Source organism: Octopus bimaculoides, unplaced genomic scaffold (assembly GCF_046866305.1).
Source record: "Octopus bimaculoides isolate indiv1 unplaced genomic scaffold, ASM4686630v1 contig134, whole genome shotgun sequence".
Taxonomy (NCBI): domain Eukaryota; kingdom Metazoa; phylum Mollusca; class Cephalopoda; order Octopoda; family Octopodidae; genus Octopus; species Octopus bimaculoides.
The window spans coordinates 12,271-29,809 of record NW_028315384.1 but is presented as its reverse complement, the minus strand read 5'-3'; positions in this window follow the sequence as shown (position 1 = coordinate 29,809).

Sequence of the window (17,539 nt, the reverse complement as noted above, 5' to 3'; positions counted from 1 at the left end):
GTTCCTTAAGAGTCTCTTCATTCCTTAAGAGTCTCTTCGTCTCAAGAAGATTAAGTTTGTCCAAAGACACCTGGAAAAGGTTTAGTTTTTGAAAGCATTATATTTCGGTTGCCTACTTCCATGAGAGTTACCTTGTCTGTTGGAATACATTTTTAGATTACTGGCGTGTACAATACATGCTCACACATGTATGTATGTATATATATAGATATATATATATATATATATATATGTATATATATATATAGGTAAGTGGTAGGTTTGCCTCGATCCTTCAGGGGTAGTCTGAAGCATCCAAGCAACCAGGGGATGTTTAAATCCGGAGGCACTCCTGGGGATCACCTGTATGGGTACCGTCATGGGAAGAGGGCGTCCAGAGGCAGGTAATATGTTGCTTAAACCGTAGTTTATGCATTTACTTGGAGGACAATCAGTAAGTTGTCATAATAGTGTTTGGAGTGTGGATATGTGTATACATATGAGTACGTACATGCACATATATGTTTGTGTGTGTATGCCCATATACATGTTTGTGTGAGTGTGTATGTATGTAGACATTATGAACACAGGAGGTGTTTCTTTCTTTTTTTTATAAATCTCCTTTTACAAAACCACTACATTATAGGGATGTCAAAAAACCGACACCGGCCCCTAAGTGATGGCCTTGAAAAATTCTGTTTTAGTCGAATGAATCGAATCCAGCACTTATTTTGGTCTGCTTTGCTGAACTGCTAGGTTATAGGAGCATAAACACCAACACCAGTTATCAAGCAGTGATGGGAGACAGACACACAGACATGAGGAGACACACACACACATATATATATTCGATGGGCTTCTTTCAGTTTCCATCCACCAAAACCACTCACAAGGCTTTGGTCGGCTTGAGACTATAGCGGAAGACACTTGCTCAAGGTGGCACGCAGTGAGACTGAACCCAGAACCATGTGGTTGGGAAGCAAGCCTCTTACTACACATAATATATGACAAAGACGGTGGGATAGGCTGGAAGTATAAGGTAAGTGATGACGTAGGAACGGTCAAGGGGCCTTGCAAGTAAGACAGACATGTGAGCAGAAGGACAACTAGTGCGTATGACTTTTGCTTTCGGGCTTTCGCTTGGGACAGACATGGTGACCCCGCAAGAGTTCAGGGAAATTGGCGTTAGGTTCTGGCCAGAGGTTATGTCGGTGTATCCTAAGTGGACAGTATAAATGTTGCGAGAGGACCCATGTGACAGATGAACCAAGCTTTTTAGCCCATTTCACACACCTGCTTATACCCACTGATCCACTGACTTGTACGAGTTAAGGCAGCTGGTGTATATATATATATACAAACATATATGCTGTGTGTAGCATCGTGTGAAAGAGGGAGGCTAGTATATATTATATAAAAAAAACTTTAAGGCGCTGCTCCAGCATGGCCGCAGTCTAATGAATGAAACAAGTGTAAGAAAGAAAGGAACATGAGAAAAAAAACCCCATACATTTCGTACGTATACCTGCGGCTAAAGACACGCAGCTAGCTTTACTGATTGAGTGTGACAAGGGACGGATTGATGTCTAGCAAGATATATTTAAACGAAGTCCATGAAAAGCATTCGACAATCCAGAATCGACCCACCCTCTCTGATCGAAGTAACCAAGTCTCGAAGGTAAATTCTTCCATTTATTGTGAGATGATGTGGGGTGGATTGGTTCGCAAAAGTTTTGCTTCGTCTCGACGTTTCCATGGAACCTTTGATTTCTTTGTAGGATGCCAAGAAGATTCCGTCCAGATTCTCTGTTGTCGGCTGAATTCCTGATTGTTGTTTCTAAGTTATTTGGGGATGTAAGGTCGGTGGAGTTGCCTCCCCTTGTCCGTCTCTGGTTTGTGTTCGATAAGCCTGGGTTCATTTCTGTATGTTTTTGCTTTATTTTCCTTCAGCAAGGGCTTATCCGATGCCTATTCTATGATGAACTGTGTTTCGTAGTTAATAAACAAATTGCTTTGTCTTTGCCAGCCTTGTAGCGAGTTTGTTTCTTCAGCTTCACAAGTTGTTTGCCACAGTTTAAAGACACTTTCCAAGCGTTGACCATCTCAATGTTTCTTTAATTCGTTGTAGATTTCCTCATCTATGTTCTTCAATTTTTCTTCATTGCTCAGCGCTCTAAGCTTAAGCAGTTCTATTTCTGTCTTCATGTTTTCCAAGTGTTAGTTTCTCCCATAATTGTCTTTGTTGGTCCTGTTCGTTTGGAATACGTTTAATTTGGAGTTTATGAGGCAGAATTTAACCAGTGTTCATAAATTTCTGCCTTGTGCTTGTTTTTGATCATGTTCCAGAAAGTAACCTTTCTGGCTTTAAGTTTTTCATTCTATATGTGTATAATGCGGTTTTTAGTTGCTAGTGGAGGGGGATGGGCTTCTATCTTGTGTATCATCTTTAGGTGGATTTTCATTTAAGCAATTATTGTGTGGTAAAGAATGAAGAGTGGTGCATAATTTGGACAAATGTTGATTGAGCTGTTGCAGGGATTGTTCTTTCTCTTCTTTTCCTCTTGTGTGGAGCGAGTGAGTTCATCAGTGTTGCTAATCAAAAGTCTCAAATTCGTGTTCATCTCTCTCAGTTCCTTAAGAGTCTCTTCATTCCTTAAGAGTCTCTTCGTCTCAAGAAGATTAAGTTTGTCCAAAGACACCTGGAAAAGGTTTAGTTTTTGAAAGCATTATATTTCGGTTGCCTACTTCCATGAGAGTTACCTTGTCTGTTGGAATACATTTTTAGATTACTGGCGTGTACAATACATGCTCACACATGTATGTATGTATATATATAGATATATATATATATATATATATATATGTATATATATATATAGGTAAGTGGTAGGTTTGCCTCGATCCTTCAGGGGTAGTCTGAAGCATCCAAGCAACCAGGGGATGTTTAAATCCGGAGGCACTCCTGGGGATCACCTGTATGGGTACCGTCATGGGAAGAGGGCGTCCAGAGGCAGGTAATATGTTGCTTAAACCGTAGTTTATGCATTTACTTGGAGGACAATCAGTAAGTTGTCATAATAGTGTTTGGAGTGTGGATATGTGTATACATATGAGTACGTACATGCACATATATGTTTGTGTGTGTATGCCCATATACATGTTTGTGTGAGTGTGTATGTATGTAGACATTATGAACACAGGAGGTGTTTCTTTCTTTTTTTTATAAATCTCCTTTTACAAAACCACTACATTATAGGGATGTCAAAAAACCGACACCGGCCCCTAAGTGATGGCCTTGAAAAATTCTGTTTTAGTCGAATGAATCGAATCCAGCACTTATTTTGGTCTGCTTTGCTGAACTGCTAGGTTATAGGAGCATAAACACCAACACCAGTTATCAAGCAGTGATGGGAGACAGACACACAGACATGAGGAGACACACACACACATATATATATTCGATGGGCTTCTTTCAGTTTCCATCCACCAAAACCACTCACAAGGCTTTGGTCGGCTTGAGACTATAGCAGAAGACACTTGCTCAAGGTGGCACGCAGTGAGACTGAACCCAGAACCATGTGGTTGGGAAGCAAGCCTCTTTGTACACATAATATATGACAAAGACGGTGGGATAGGCTGGAAGTATAAGGTAAGTGATGACGTATGAACGGTCAAGGGGCCTTGCAAGTAAGACAGACATGTGAGCAGAAGGACAACTAGTGCGTATGACTTTTGCTTTCGGGCTTTCGCTTGGGACAGACATGGTGACCCCGCAAGAGTTCAGGGAAATTGGCGTTAGGTTCTGGCCAGAGGTTATGTCGGTGTATCCTAAGTGGACAGTATAAATGTTGCGAGAGGACCCATGTGACAGATGAACCAAGCTTTTTAGCCCATTTCACACACCTGCTTATACCCACTGATCCACTGACTTGTACGAGTTAAGGCAGCTGGTGTATATATATATATATACAAACATATATGCTGTGTGTAGCATCGTGTGAAAGAGGGAGGCTAGTATATATTATATAAAAAAAACTTTAAGGCGCTGCTCCAGCATGGCCGCAGTCTAATGAATGAAACAAGTGTAAGAAAGAAAGGAACATGAGAAAAAAAACCCCATACATTTCGTACGTATACCTGCGGCTAAAGACACGCAGCTAGCTTTACTGATTGAGTGTGACAAGGGACGGATTGATGTCTAGCAAGATATATTTAAACGAAGTCCATGAAAAGCATTCGACAATCCAGAATCGACCCACCCTCTCTGATCGAAGTAACCAAGTCTCGGAGGTAAATTCTTCCATTTATTGTGAGATGATGGGGGGGTGGATTGGTTCGCAAAAGTTTTGCTTCGTCTCGACGTTTCCATGGAACCTTTGATTTCTTTGTAGGATGCCAAGAAGATTCCGTCCAGATTCTCTGTTGTCGGCTGAATTCCTGATTGTTGTTTCTAAGTTATTTGGGGATGTAAGGTCGGTGGAGTTGCCTCCCCTTGTCCGTCTCTGGTTTGTGTTCGATAAGCTTGGGTTCATTTCTGTGTATGTTTTTGGTTTATTTTCCTTCAGCAAGGGCTTATCCGATGCCTATTCTACGATGAACTGTGTTTCGTAGTTAATAAACAAATTGCTTTGTCTTTGCCAGCCTTGTAGCGAGTTTGTTTCTTCAGCTTCACAAGTTGTTTGCCACAGTTTAAAGACACTTTCCAAGCGTTGACCATCTCAATGTTTCTTTAATTCGTTGTAGATTTCCTCATCTATGTTCTTCAATTTTTCTTCATTGCTCAGCGCTCTAAGCTTAAGCAGTTCTATTTCTGTCTTCATGTTTTCCAAGTGTTAGTTTCTCCCATAATTGTCTTTGTTGGTCCTGTTCGTTTGGAATACGTTTAATTTGGAGTTTATGAGGCAGAATTTAACCAGTGTTCATAAATTTCTGCCTTGTGCTTGTTTTTGATGATGTTCCAGAAAGTAACCTTTCTGGCTTTAAGTTTTTCATTCTATATGTGTATAATGCGGTTTTTAGTTGCTAGTGGAGGGGGATGGGCTTCTATCTTGTGTATCATCTTTAGGTGGATTTTCATTTAAGCAATTATTGTGTGGTAAAGAATGAAGAGTGGTGCATAATTTGGACAAATGTTGATTGAGCTGTTGCAGGGATTGTTCTTTCTCTTCTTTTCCTCTTGTGTGGAGCGAGTGAGTTCATCAGTGTTGCTAATCAAAAGTCTCAAATTCGTGTTCATCTCTCTCAGTTCCTTAAGAGTCTCTTCATTCCTTAAGAGTCTCTTCGTCTCAAGAAGATTAAGTTTGTCCAAAGACACCTGGAAAAGGTTTAGTTTTTGAAAGCATTATATTTCGGTTGCCTACTTCCATGAGAGTTACCTTGTCTGTTGGAATACATTTTTAGATTACTGGCGTGTACAATACATGCTCACACATGTATGTATGTATATATATAGATATATATATATATATATATATATGTATATATATATATAGGTAAGTGGTAGGTTTGCCTCGATCCTTCAGGGGTAGTCTGAAGCATCCAAGCAACCAGGGGATGTTTAAATCCGGAGGCACTCCTGGGGATCACCTGTATGGGTACCGTCATGGGAAGAGGGCGTCCAGAGGCAGGTAATATGTTGCTTAAACCGTAGTTTATGCATTTACTTGGAGGACAATCAGTAAGTTGTCATAATAGTGTTTGGAGTGTGGATATGTGTATACATATGAGTACGTACATGCACATATATGTTTGTGTGTGTATGCCCATATACATGTTTGTGTGAGTGTGTATGTATGTAGACATTATGAACACAGGAGGTGTTTCTTTCTTTTTTTTATAAATCTCCTTTTACAAAACCACTACATTATAGGGATGTCAAAAAACCGACACCGGCCCCTAAGTGATGGCCTTGAAAAATTCTGTTTTAGTCGAATGAATCGAATCCAGCACTTATTTTGGTCTGCTTTGCTGAACTGCTAGGTTATAGGAGCATAAACACCAACACCAGTTATCAAGCAGTGATGGGAGACAGACACACAGACATGAGGAGACACACACACACATATATATATTCGATGGGCTTCTTTCAGTTTCCATCCACCAAAACCACTCACAAGGCTTTGGTCGGCTTGAGACTATAGCGGAAGACACTTGCTCAAGGTGGCACGCAGTGAGACTGAACCCAGAACCATGTGGTTGGGAAGCAAGCCTCTTACTACACATAATATATGACAAAGACGGTGGGATAGGCTGGAAGTATAAGGTAAGTGATGACGTAGGAACGGTCAAGGGGCCTTGCAAGTAAGACAGACATGTGAGCAGAAGGACAACTAGTGCGTATGACTTTTGCTTTCGGGCTTTCGCTTGGGACAGACATGGTGACCCCGCAAGAGTTCAGGGAAATTGGCGTTAGGTTCTGGCCAGAGGTTATGTCGGTGTATCCTAAGTGGACAGTATAAATGTTGCGAGAGGACCCATGTGACAGATGAACCAAGCTTTTTAGCCCATTTCACACACCTGCTTATACCCACTGATCCACTGACTTGTACGAGTTAAGGCAGCTGGTGTATATATATATATACAAACATATATGCTGTGTGTAGCATCGTGTGAAAGAGGGAGGCTAGTATATATTATATAAAAAAAACTTTAAGGCGCTGCTCCAGCATGGCCGCAGTCTAATGAATGAAACAAGTGTAAGAAAGAAAGGAACATGAGAAAAAAAACCCCATACATTTCGTACGTATACCTGCGGCTAAAGACACGCAGCTAGCTTTACTGATTGAGTGTGACAAGGGACGGATTGATGTCTAGCAAGATATATTTAAACGAAGTCCATGAAAAGCATTCGACAATCCAGAATCGACCCACCCTCTCTGATCGAAGTAACCAAGTCTCGAAGGTAAATTCTTCCATTTATTGTGAGATGATGTGGGGTGGATTGGTTCGCAAAAGTTTTGCTTCGTCTCGACGTTTCCATGGAACCTTTGATTTCTTTGTAGGATGCCAAGAAGATTCCGTCCAGATTCTCTGTTGTCGGCTGAATTCCTGATTGTTGTTTCTAAGTTATTTGGGGATGTAAGGTCGGTGGAGTTGCCTCCCCTTGTCCGTCTCTGGTTTGTGTTCGATAAGCCTGGGTTCATTTCTGTATGTTTTTGCTTTATTTTCCTTCAGCAAGGGCTTATCCGATGCCTATTCTACGATGAACTGTGTTTCGTAGTTAATAAACAAATTGCTTTGTCTTTGCCAGCCTTGTAGCGAGTTTGTTTCTTCAGCTTCACAAGTTGTTTGCCACAGTTTAAAGACACTTTCCAAGCGTTGACCATCTCAATGTTTCTTTAATTCGTTGTAGATTTCCTCATCTATGTTCTTCAATTTTTCTTCATTGCTCAGCGCTCTAAGCTTAAGCAGTTCTATTTCTGTCTTCATGTTTTCCAAGTGTTAGTTTCTCCCATAATTGTCTTTGTTGGTCCTGTTCGTTTGGAATACGTTTAATTTGGAGTTTATGAGGCAGAATTTAACCAGTGTTCATAAATTTCTGCCTTGTGCTTGTTTTTGATCATGTTCCAGAAAGTAACCTTTCTGGCTTTAAGTTTTTCATTCTATATGTGTATAATGCGGTTTTTAGTTGCTAGTGGAGGGGGATGGGCTTCTATCTTGTGTATCATCTTTAGGTGGATTTTCATTTAAGCAATTATTGTGTGGTAAAGAATGAAGAGTGGTGCATAATTTGGACAAATGTTGATTGAGCTGTTGCAGGGATTGTTCTTTCTCTTCTTTTCCTCTTGTGTGGAGCGAGTGAGTTCATCAGTGTTGCTAATCAAAAGTCTCAAATTCGTGTTCATCTCTCTCAGTTCCTTAAGAGTCTCTTCATTCCTTAAGAGTCTCTTCGTCTCAAGAAGATTAAGTTTGTCCAAAGACACCTGGAAAAGGTTTAGTTTTTGAAAGCATTATATTTCGGTTGCCTACTTCCATGAGAGTTACCTTGTCTGTTGGAATACATTTTTAGATTACTGGCGTGTACAATACATGCTCACACATGTATGTATGTATATATATAGATATATATATATATATATATATATATGTATATATATATATAGGTAAGTGGTAGGTTTGCCTCGATCCTTCAGGGGTAGTCTGAAGCATCCAAGCAACCAGGGGATGTTTAAATCCGGAGGCACTCCTGGGGATCACCTGTATGGGTACCGTCATGGGAAGAGGGCGTCCAGAGGCAGGTAATATGTTGCTTAAACCGTAGTTTATGCATTTACTTGGAGGACAATCAGTAAGTTGTCATAATAGTGTTTGGAGTGTGGATATGTGTATACATATGAGTACGTACATGCACATATATGTTTGTGTGTGTATGCCCATATACATGTTTGTGTGAGTGTGTATGTATGTAGACATTATGAACACAGGAGGTGTTTCTTTCTTTTTTTTATAAATCTCCTTTTACAAAACCACTACATTATAGGGATGTCAAAAAACCGACACCGGCCCCTAAGTGATGGCCTTGAAAAATTCTGTTTTAGTCGAATGAATCGAATCCAGCACTTATTTTGGTCTGCTTTGCTGAACTGCTAGGTTATAGGAGCATAAACACCAACACCAGTTATCAAGCAGTGATGGGAGACAGACACACAGACATGAGGAGACACACACACACATATATATATTCGATGGGCTTCTTTCAGTTTCCATCCACCAAAACCACTCACAAGGCTTTGGTCGGCTTGAGACTATAGCAGAAGACACTTGCTCAAGGTGGCACGCAGTGAGACTGAACCCAGAACCATGTGGTTGGGAAGCAAGCCTCTTTGTACACATAATATATGACAAAGACGGTGGGATAGGCTGGAAGTATAAGGTAAGTGATGACGTATGAACGGTCAAGGGGCCTTGCAAGTAAGACAGACATGTGAGCAGAAGGACAACTAGTGCGTATGACTTTTGCTTTCGGGCTTTCGCTTGGGACAGACATGGTGACCCCGCAAGAGTTCAGGGAAATTGGCGTTAGGTTCTGGCCAGAGGTTATGTCGGTGTATCCTAAGTGGACAGTATAAATGTTGCGAGAGGACCCATGTGACAGATGAACCAAGCTTTTTAGCCCATTTCACACACCTGCTTATACCCACTGATCCACTGACTTGTACGAGTTAAGGCAGCTGGTGTATATATATATATATACAAACATATATGCTGTGTGTAGCATCGTGTGAAAGAGGGAGGCTAGTATATATTATATAAAAAAAACTTTAAGGCGCTGCTCCAGCATGGCCGCAGTCTAATGAATGAAACAAGTGTAAGAAAGAAAGGAACATGAGAAAAAAAACCCCATACATTTCGTACGTATACCTGCGGCTAAAGACACGCAGCTAGCTTTACTGATTGAGTGTGACAAGGGACGGATTGATGTCTAGCAAGATATATTTAAACGAAGTCCATGAAAAGCATTCGACAATCCAGAATCGACCCACCCTCTCTGATCGAAGTAACCAAGTCTCGGAGGTAAATTCTTCCATTTATTGTGAGATGATGGGGGGGTGGATTGGTTCGCAAAAGTTTTGCTTCGTCTCGACGTTTCCATGGAACCTTTGATTTCTTTGTAGGATGCCAAGAAGATTCCGTCCAGATTCTCTGTTGTCGGCTGAATTCCTGATTGTTGTTTCTAAGTTATTTGGGGATGTAAGGTCGGTGGAGTTGCCTCCCCTTGTCCGTCTCTGGTTTGTGTTCGATAAGCTTGGGTTCATTTCTGTGTATGTTTTTGGTTTATTTTCCTTCAGCAAGGGCTTATCCGATGCCTATTCTACGATGAACTGTGTTTCGTAGTTAATAAACAAATTGCTTTGTCTTTGCCAGCCTTGTAGCGAGTTTGTTTCTTCAGCTTCACAAGTTGTTTGCCACAGTTTAAAGACACTTTCCAAGCGTTGACCATCTCAATGTTTCTTTAATTCGTTGTAGATTTCCTCATCTATGTTCTTCAATTTTTCTTCATTGCTCAGCGCTCTAAGCTTAAGCAGTTCTATTTCTGTCTTCATGTTTTCCAAGTGTTAGTTTCTCCCATAATTGTCTTTGTTGGTCCTGTTCGTTTGGAATACGTTTAATTTGGAGTTTATGAGGCAGAATTTAACCAGTGTTCATAAATTTCTGCCTTGTGCTTGTTTTTGATGATGTTCCAGAAAGTAACCTTTCTGGCTTTAAGTTTTTCATTCTATATGTGTATAATGCGGTTTTTAGTTGCTAGTGGAGGGGGATGGGCTTCTATCTTGTGTATCATCTTTAGGTGGATTTTCATTTAAGCAATTATTGTGTGGTAAAGAATGAAGAGTGGTGCATAATTTGGACAAATGTTGATTGAGCTGTTGCAGGGATTGTTCTTTCTCTTCTTTTCCTCTTGTGTGGAGCGAGTGAGTTCATCAGTGTTGCTAATCAAAAGTCTCAAATTCGTGTTCATCTCTCTCAGTTCCTTAAGAGTCTCTTCATTCCTTAAGAGTCTCTTCGTCTCAAGAAGATTAAGTTTGTCCAAAGACACCTGGAAAAGGTTTAGTTTTTGAAAGCATTATATTTCGGTTGCCTACTTCCATGAGAGTTACCTTGTCTGTTGGAATACATTTTTAGATTACTGGCGTGTACAATACATGCTCACACATGTATGTATGTATATATATAGATATATATATATATATATATATATGTATATATATATATAGGTAAGTGGTAGGTTTGCCTCGATCCTTCAGGGGTAGTCTGAAGCATCCAAGCAACCAGGGGATGTTTAAATCCGGAGGCACTCCTGGGGATCACCTGTATGGGTACCGTCATGGGAAGAGGGCGTCCAGAGGCAGGTAATATGTTGCTTAAACCGTAGTTTATGCATTTACTTGGAGGACAATCAGTAAGTTGTCATAATAGTGTTTGGAGTGTGGATATGTGTATACATATGAGTACGTACATGCACATATATGTTTGTGTGTGTATGCCCATATACATGTTTGTGTGAGTGTGTATGTATGTAGACATTATGAACACAGGAGGTGTTTCTTTCTTTTTTTTATAAATCTCCTTTTACAAAACCACTACATTATAGGGATGTCAAAAAACCGACACCGGCCCCTAAGTGATGGCCTTGAAAAATTCTGTTTTAGTCGAATGAATCGAATCCAGCACTTATTTTGGTCTGCTTTGCTGAACTGCTAGGTTATAGGAGCATAAACACCAACACCAGTTATCAAGCAGTGATGGGAGACAGACACACAGACATGAGGAGACACACACACACATATATATATTCGATGGGCTTCTTTCAGTTTCCATCCACCAAAACCACTCACAAGGCTTTGGTCGGCTTGAGACTATAGCAGAAGACACTTGCTCAAGGTGGCACGCAGTGAGACTGAACCCAGAACCATGTGGTTGGGAAGCAAGCCTCTTACTACACATAATATATGACAAAGACGGTGGGATAGGCTGGAAGTATAAGGTAAGTGATGACGTAGGAACGGTCAAGGGGCCTTGCAAGTAAGACAGACATGTGAGCAGAAGGACAACTAGTGCGTATGACTTTTGCTTTCGGGCTTTCGCTTGGGACAGACATGGTGACCCCGCAAGAGTTCAGGGAAATTGGCGTTAGGTTCTGGCCAGAGGTTATGTCGGTGTATCCTAAGTGGACAGTATAAATGTTGCGAGAGGACCCATGTGACAGATGAACCAAGCTTTTTAGCCCATTTCACACACCTGCTTATACCCACTGATCCACTGACTTGTACGAGTTAAGGCAGCTGGTGTATATATATATATATACAAACATATATGCTGTGTGTAGCATCGTGTGAAAGAGGGAGGCTAGTATATATTATATAAAAAAAACTTTAAGGCGCTGCTCCAGCATGGCCGCAGTCTAATGAATGAAACAAGTGTAAGAAAGAAAGGAACATGAGAAAAAAAACCCCATACATTTCGTACGTATACCTGCGGCTAAAGACACGCAGCTAGCTTTACTGATTGAGTGTGACAAGGGACGGATTGATGTCTAGCAAGATATATTTAAACGAAGTCCATGAAAAGCATTCGACAATCCAGAATCGACCCACCCTCTCTGATCGAAGTAACCAAGTCTCGAAGGTAAATTCTTCCATTTATTGTGAGATGATGTGGGGTGGATTGGTTCGCAAAAGTTTTGCTTCGTCTCGACGTTTCCATGGAACCTTTGATTTCTTTGTAGGATGCCAAGAAGATTCCGTCCAGATTCTCTGTTGTCGGCTGAATTCCTGATTGTTGTTTCTAAGTTATTTGGGGATGTAAGGTCGGTGGAGTTGCCTCCCCTTGTCCGTCTCTGGTTTGTGTTCGATAAGCCTGGGTTCATTTCTGTATGTTTTTGCTTTATTTTCCTTCAGCAAGGGCTTATCCGATGCCTATTCTACGATGAACTGTGTTTCGTAGTTAATAAACAAATTGCTTTGTCTTTGCCAGCCTTGTAGCGAGTTTGTTTCTTCAGCTTCACAAGTTGTTTGCCACAGTTTAAAGACACTTTCCAAGCGTTGACCATCTCAATGTTTCTTTAATTCGTTGTAGATTTCCTCATCTATGTTCTTCAATTTTTCTTCATTGCTCAGCGCTCTAAGCTTAAGCAGTTCTATTTCTGTCTTCATGTTTTCCAAGTGTTAGTTTCTCCCATAATTGTCTTTGTTGGTCCTGTTCGTTTGGAATACGTTTAATTTGGAGTTTATGAGGCAGAATTTAACCAGTGTTCATAAATTTCTGCCTTGTGCTTGTTTTTGATCATGTTCCAGAAAGTAACCTTTCTGGCTTTAAGTTTTTCATTCTATATGTGTATAATGCGGTTTTTAATTGATAGTGGAGGGGGATGGGCTTCTATCTTGTGTATCATCTTTAGGTGGATTTTCATTTAAGCAATTATTATGTGGTAAAGAATGAAGAGTGGTGCATAATTTGGACAAATGTTGATTGAGCTGTTGCAGGGATTGTTCTTTCTCTTCTTTTCCTCTTGTGTGGAGCGAGTGAGTTCATCAGTGTTGCTAATCAAAAGTCTCAAATTCGTGTTCATCTCTCTCAGTTCCTTAAGAGTCTCTTCATTCCTTAAGAGTCTCTTCATTCCTTAAGAGTCTCTGCGTCTCAAGAAGATTAAGTTTGTCCAAAGACACCTGGAAAAGGTTTTGTTTTTGAAAGCATTATATTTCGGTTGCCTAGTTCCATGAGAGTTACCTTGTCTGTTGGAATACATTTTTAGATTACTGGCGTGTACAATACATGCTCACACATGTATGTATGTATGTATATATATATATATATATATATACATACATATGTATACATACATATATATACATACATATATATATATGTATATATATATATATATATATATATATATATATATATATATAGGTAAGTGGTAGGTTTGCCTCGATCCTTCAGGGGTAGTCTGAAGCATCCAAGCAACCAGGGGATGTTTAAATCCAGAGGCACTCCTGGGGATCACCTGTATGGGTACCGTCATGGGAAGAGGGCGTCCAGAGGCAGGTAATATGTTGCTTAAACCGTAGTTTATGCATTTACTTGGAGGACAATCAGTAAGTTGTCATAATAGTGTTTGGAGTGTGGATATGTGTATACATATGAGTACGTACATGCACATATATGTTTGTGTGTGTATGCCCATATACATGTTTGTGTGAGTGTGTATGTATGTAGACATTATGAACACAGGAGGTGTTTCTTTCTTTTTTTTATAAATCTCCTTTTACAAAACCACTACATTATAGGGATGTCAAAAAACCGACACCGGCCCCTAAGTGATGGCCTTGAAAAATTCTGTTTTAGTCGAATGAATCGAATCCAGCACTTATTTTGGTCTGCTTTGCTGAACTGCTAGGTTATAGGAGCATAAACACCAACACCAGTTATCAAGCAGTGATGGGAGACAGACACACAGACATGAGGAGACACACACACACATATATATATTCGATGGGCTTCTTTCAGTTTCCATCCACCAAAACCACTCACAAGGCTTTGGTCGGCTTGAGACTATAGCAGAAGACACTTGCTCAAGGTGGCACGCAGTGAGACTGAACCCAGAACCATGTGGTTGGGAAGCAAGCCTCTTACTACACATAATATATGACAAAGATGGTGGGATAGGCTGGAAGTATAAGGTAAGTGATGACGTATGAACGGTCAAGGGGCCTTGCAAGTAAGACAGACATGTGAGCAGAAGGACAACTAGTGCGTATGACTTTTGCTTTCGGGTTTTCGCTTGGGACAGACATGGTGACCCCGCAAGAGTTCAGGGAAATTGGCGTTAGGTTCTGGCCAGAGGTTAGGTCGGTGTATCCTAAGTGGACAGTATAAATGTTGCGAGAGGACCCATGTGACAGATGAACCAAGCTTTTTAGCCCATTTCACACACCTGCTTATACCCACTGATCCACTGACTTGTACGAGTTAAGGCAGCTGGTGTATATATATATATATATACAAACATATATGCTGTGTGTAGCATCGTGTGAAAGAGGGAGGCTAGTATATATTATATAAAAAAATCTTTAAGGCGCTGCTCCAGCATGGCCGCAGTCTAATGAATGAAACAAGTAAAAGAAAGAAAGGAACATGAGAAAAAAAACCCCATACATTTCGTACGTATACCTGCGGCTAAAGACACGCAGCTAGCTTTACTGATTGCGTGTGACAAGGGACGGATTGATGTCTAGCAAGATATATTTAAACGAAGTCTATGAAAAGCATTCGACAATCCAGAATCGACCCACCCTCTCTGATCGAAGTAACCAAGTCTCGAAGGTAAATTCTTCCATTTATTGTGAGATGATGGGGGGTGGATTGGTTCGCAAAAGTTTTGCTTCGTCTCGACGTTTCCATGGAACCTTTGATTTCTTTGTAGGATGCCAAGAAGATTCCGTCCAGATTCTCTGTTGTCGGCTGAATTCCTGATTGTTGTTTCTAAGTTATTTGGGGATGTAAGAGAGGTGCAATTGTATCCCCTTGTCCGTCCCTGGTTTGTTTTCGATAAGCTTGGGTTCATTTCTGTGTATGTTTTTGCTTTATTTTCCTTCAGCAAGGGCTTATCCGATGCCTATTCTACGATGAACTGTGTTTCGTAGTTAATAAACAAATTGCTTTGTCTTTGCCAGCCTTGTAGCGAGTTTGTTTCTTCAGCTTCATAAGTTGTTTGCCACAGTTTAAAGACACTTTCCAAGCGTTGACCATCTCAATGTTTCTTTAATTCGTTGTAGATTTCCTCATCTATGTCCTTCAATTTTTCTTCATTGCTCAGGGCTCTAAGCTTAAGCAGTTCTATTTCTGTCTTCATGTTTTCCAAGTGTTAGTTTCTCCCATAATTGTCTTTGTTGGTCCTGTTCGTTTGGAATACGTTTAATTTGGAGTTTATGAGGCAGAATTTAACCAGTGTTCATAAATTTCTGCCTTGTGCTTGTTTTTGATGATGTTCCAGAAAGTAACCTTTCTGGCTTTAAGTTTTTCATTCTATATGTGTATAATGCGGTTTTTAGTTGCTAGTGGAGGGGGATGGGCTTCTATCTTGTGTATCATCTTTAGGTGGATTTTCATTTAAGCAATTATTATGTGGTAAAGAATGAAGAGTGGTGCATAATTTGGACAAATGTTGATTGAGCTGTTGCAGGGATTGTTCTTTCTCTTCTTTTCCTCTTGTGTGGAGCGAGTGAGTTCATCAGTGTTGCTAATCAAAAGTCTCAAATTCGTGTTCATCTCTCTCAGTTCCTTAAGAGTCTCTTCATTCCTTAAGAGTCTCTTCGTCTCAAGAAGATTAAGTTTGTCCAAAGACACCTGGAAAAGGTTTAGTTTTTGAAAGCATTATATTTCGGTTGCCTACTTCCATGAGAGTTACCTTGTCTGTTGGAATACATTTTTAGATTACTGGCGTGTACAATACATGCTCACACATGTATGTATGTATATATATAGATATATATATATATATATATATATGTATATATATATATAGGTAAGTGGTAGGTTTGCCTCGATCCTTCAGGGGTAGTCTGAAGCATCCAAGCAACCAGGGGATGTTTAAATCCGGAGGCACTCCTGGGGATCACCTGTATGGGTACCGTCATGGGAAGAGGGCGTCCAGAGGCAGGTAATATGTTGCTTAAACCGTAGTTTATGCATTTACTTGGAGGACAATCAGTAAGTTGTCATAATAGTGTTTGGAGTGTGGATATGTGTATACATATGAGTACGTACATGCACATATATGTTTGTGTGTGTATGCCCATATACATGTTTGTGTGAGTGTGTATGTATGTAGACATTATGAACACAGGAGGTGTTTCTTTCTTTTTTTTATAAATCTCCTTTTACAAAACCACTACATTATAGGGATGTCAAAAAACCGACACCGGCCCCTAAGTGATGGCCTTGAAAAATTCTGTTTTAGTCGAATGAATCGAATCCAGCACTTATTTTGGTCTGCTTTGCTGAACTGCTAGGTTATAGGAGCATAAACACCAACACCAGTTATCAAGCAGTGATGGGAGACAGACACACAGACATGAGGAGACACACACACACATATATATATTCGATGGGCTTCTTTCAGTTTCCATCCACCAAAACCACTCACAAGGCTTTGGTCGGCTTGAGACTATAGCGGAAGACACTTGCTCAAGGTGGCACGCAGTGAGACTGAACCCAGAACCATGTGGTTGGGAAGCAAGCCTCTTACTACACATAATATATGACAAAGACGGTGGGATAGGCTGGAAGTATAAGGTAAGTGATGACGTAGGAACGGTCAAGGGGCCTTGCAAGTAAGACAGACATGTGAGCAGAAGGACAACTAGTGCGTATGACTTTTGCTTTCGGGCTTTCGCTTGGGACAGACATGGTGACCCCGCAAGAGTTCAGGGAAATTGGCGTTAGGTTCTGGCCAGAGGTTATGTCGGTGTATCCTAAGTGGACAGTATAAATGTTGCGAGAGGACCCATGTGACAGATGAACCAAGCTTTTTAGCCCATTTCACACACCTGCTTATACCCACTGATCCACTGACTTGTACGAGTTAAGGCAGCTGGTGTATATATATATATACAAACATATATGCTGTGTGTAGCATCGTGTGAAAGAGGGAGGCTAGTATATATTATATAAAAAAAACTTTAAGGCGCTGCTCCAGCATGGCCGCAGTCTAATGAATGAAACAAGTGTAAGAAAGAAAGGAACATGAGAAAAAAAACCCCATACATTTCGTACGTATACCTGCGGCTAAAGACACGCAGCTAGCTTTACTGATTGAGTGTGACAAGGGACGGATTGATGTCTAGCAAGATATATTTAAACGAAGTCCATGAAAAGCATTCGACAATCCAGAATCGACCCACCCTCTCTGATCGAAGTAACCAAGTCTCGAAGGTAAATTCTTCCATTTATTGTGAGATGATGTGGGGTGGATTGGTTCGCAAAAGTTTTGCTTCGTCTCGACGTTTCCATGGAACCTTTGATTTCTTTGTAGGATGCCAAGAAGATTCCGTCCAGATTC